Source organism: Denticeps clupeoides, chromosome 7 (genome assembly GCF_900700375.1).
Source record: "Denticeps clupeoides chromosome 7, fDenClu1.1, whole genome shotgun sequence".
In the NCBI taxonomy this organism is placed as follows: Eukaryota; Metazoa; Chordata; class Actinopteri; order Clupeiformes; family Denticipitidae; genus Denticeps; species Denticeps clupeoides.
Genome location: NC_041713.1, coordinates 95,001 through 98,511, shown reverse-complemented (window position 1 = coordinate 98,511; position 3,511 = coordinate 95,001). Strand labels below are relative to the sequence as shown.

Genomic DNA, 3,511 nt, shown 5'->3' with positions numbered 1-3,511 from the left:
CACCACTGACCAGGATGAAGACCCCTTCATATCGCTGCCGGGATTTCATCATCCTCTCTCAGACCCACCATGTCTCTGGTCTCTCAGACGTGATTTTGAGGTTGAAGTTTATTGTCATATGTACAAAGTACAGCGTACAGAGCGCAATGAAATTCTTACTTAGAGATGGTGGTGACATCACACATTCTGTACATGGAAAAGAAATAAAAAAAACACAGATCTCTGTTCAGGCTGCATCACTAGAGAAGATGTCACGGCAGATCCCACCTAACAAGAGCACCCAGAACACTGACTGCAGGCCACGCCCCCTTGAAAAGGCTTCCTGCACCAGTGTTCCAGGTTGTGGTGTTCCTCTTGGCGAAATAAAGATCCAGTCCAGTGATATTTACAATGAAAAAGTAAGCAGTGGGCTAAAGTGAACAAGTGAAGAAGTGTGACATTGCACATAAAAATGGAGATTTGGGAATTTCAGAGATGTGCACCCTTCAGCAGCACTTCTCACCCAAAAGTAACAAAATGGGGAGAATGAGCAATATCCTCATTCTAGACTGGAATTGTCCCCATTTTACAAAAGTCAAACTATCAGGACATTAGAAGAGAAATTCAGAGGGGAAATTCAGCCTCTGTTTCAAATCTTCCATGCAGAGTATCCAGTAAAGAAGAGTTACGCGTTCATGCGGTGGAGCGAGGCAGATGGCGAGGACGGGGCGTGGGGGACATAGGTGTGAGGGCAGTTGCTTTGTCTTTGGGTGGGTAGACGGTGGAACCAGCATGATATCCATTGCAGAAGGACATACTTTGCAACTTTAAATCCTGAAAACGTTAATGGTCTTTTAACAGGGGAATATAGTAAATATGGATTTTGTGATGAGTTTACATACATTTACATTTATGGCATTTACCAGACGCCCTTATCCAGAGGGCCTTACAGCCAGTAGTGACAGGGACAGTCCCCCCCCGGAGACACTCAGGGTTACGTGTTAAGGTAAAGCAGAAGTTGAAGTTGACGTTATTGTCATTTCACTTATATATGAACAAAAACAACACCTCTGTTTTTCATGCCTTTTGTCAGACGGTAACGTGTGAGGTGTCGGCCGTCAGGACCGCCCACTCTCTTTGTCTTCCCCAGATGGGATGCACCGGGGGGCGTGACATCAGAAACAACAAGTTCTGATTGGTCTGTGACAACTTCCTGTGTGAAGATGGCAGGAGATTTCCCACTTTAATTTAAATGTGTTTTCTGTAGGAACTAATGAAGACATTGTGGCAGGGCGGCAGGAGAGGGACCTGCACACTGTTGTTAGGTCCCTGGACGTTTGCCCCCAAGTGCTCTGAATGCTGGCTGTGTTTTTGTGTCTTGTGTCTTTAAGGTGGACTTAGTGGGAGGCGATGAAGCCTGCCAGCTCCACCTACTATCTGCCTATTGGTCACCTCCACCTGTATAAAGAGACTTCAGATGGTGTTCAGGAGGTCCCCAGGGTCTGCTAGGCCCTTACTCTTTCGGGAGGTCCCCAGGGTCCATGGAGATCAGCAAGAAGCTCTGTTGGGAATCTCATTCGCGTGTCTTGTTGATTGTGTGATAGACCCCTTGTTGTTAGCCTGCGTTAGCCTGTTAGCGTTGTGTGTGTTTATGCGCCCCTTTCGTTAACAGAGTTGTCCCTGCTGGACCACCCCTTCCTTTAGGCTGGTCCACAGTTTGCTTTGTTTGGTTGTGTGTGTAACACCGGACGTCCTCCTCTCCACACCCTTGTCCCGTGTCTTAGACCCCTTGACTTAGTAGCATGACGCCGGCCTGAGAGGACATGGTCTGGATGTGGACGAGATCGGCAGGAAAGTCCTGGTCTCCACTGGTCAGGATATCTGTCATGTGATGTTCTGGGTATAAAGTTAACGTTTTACATTCAGTCATCATGAACTCATCAGAAGGCTTTAGCATTTTTCTAATTCTACATATGTATTTATGTATATGGGCACAGATATTGTGAGAATATGATCCTCAAACAGCAGTCACAGTAACACTCTTCACGAGCTCTCTGGACAGAACTAATTCCAGCACTTTCTGCCTCAGCAACCTTGTTGCCAAGGAAACTGTAACGGAACACTGTATAGGTTCTAAAGACCATGTCCGCTATCAGTTACTCAACATGGAGATGAAATAAATCCAGCAACCTCTCTCTCAACATCAGCAATATGAAGGAGATGTGATATAGAGGGCTTCCTACTTCCAAACTCTTCTCAGATGAGGATTCAGCATGGGACCTCCTCTGCCTAGAGACAGAAATGAAGACAAACAGCACACAGGACAACTTGAGACAAGTTCACACTGAACTTCCTTTTCTTTATCTTTTCTTTATCTTCTTCTGAATTCATGTATCACTGGGCTGCATGATTCTCATTAACATCTCACGTCAGTATTGTGATGTGACATGTCTATCTCTCATTGTTTCCAAGACGACAGCAGAGTGGAGATACAGGAAGTGATGCAGAGCAGTGCCCAGCCCGGTGGTGGACGTCTGTCTGCCTGCTGTTCTTCACCATGTAGAGTGACAGTGACGTGATTGTCATTGTGAAACACGGCAGCACAGCCCACGGTGACACGGTGACACGTGTCCTCTGGATTTAACATCATCCTTGGTGAGCAGTGGGCACCATGACATAAACCCACAACCTTCTGATTACGGGGCCGACCGCTAGGCCACCAGAGCATCCCCTTTCACAGAAATGCACAATCACTTCACTTTCACTTCATTTACATTTGATTACTTTAATGAATTTTTTATGTGTTAATCTGCCAAACTCCTTTCAATATGTGAACTTAATAAGGATAATACAAGAACAGCCATTTTTTTATAAGAGCATACATAAACCTCTGCTGAATCAAATATTTAAATTAAATGTGAGGAACTTTATGGTTGGTTAGGGTTCCTCCACACTTCAAAAAAGGTCGGACATAATTCATTTACCATCTCTGCTATAATCGACCTGTCCTCCTTCCTCGATAAAAATAAAAATACGGAATTCATTACTCCCCAACACGGACCATAACCCAGGATTCATCAGATGAACCAGGTGTGGTGGAACCTACAGAAGCTTTATTATTATTAATCGAAACATTTGCATTTTGTGTTTGTTTGTAGTTCATGTGGAACCGTTCTAACACAGATTCCAGTACGGTACCAAACAACAAACCACACCCATCAATGTATTTATCTTAAGTGAGACGCTGAAGAGAAGAAGAACGGACTGAATGGAAGCTACCTGTGGACCAATGGTGGAATGGTGGCTGATCCAGTGAGTTGAATTCAGATGTGTGATTCTGAACAGTGGCCCAGGATCCTCATTCTCAGCTCTACTTCCTCCACATATCAACACATCACACCAGCAGTTTGTCTTGAGATGGAGGTGAAGAAGAATCCACCGCGTCCTCCATCACTGCACATCCTGCTGCTATTTATATTCATATTCATTTAGCATCCAGAGATCCAGCTGACGTGTTCATATTTATTCATTT

General features: G+C 44.8%; 2 long non-coding RNA genes across 2 annotated transcripts in view; one reads left to right on the top strand and one right to left on the bottom strand.

The window, feature by feature from the left end:
- Window positions 1-1,107: 1,107 nt before the first annotated feature.
- Window positions 1,108-3,510, bottom strand: LOC114793549 (uncharacterized). Its single transcript, XR_003750260.1, has 3 exons — window positions 3,259-3,510; window positions 2,223-2,268; window positions 1,108-1,875 (listed from the first exon to the last, which is right to left on the bottom strand). It is a non-coding gene; the product is annotated as an uncharacterized LOC114793549 (long non-coding RNA).
- Window positions 1,168-3,511, top strand: part of LOC114793551 (uncharacterized) — a 3,393-nt gene continuing 1,049 nt past the window's right edge. The window contains exons 1-2 of the long non-coding RNA XR_003750262.1: window positions 1,168-2,634; window positions 3,138-3,291. This is a non-coding gene — a long non-coding RNA (uncharacterized LOC114793551). The remainder of the gene's footprint in view (window positions 2,635-3,137; window positions 3,292-3,511) is intronic.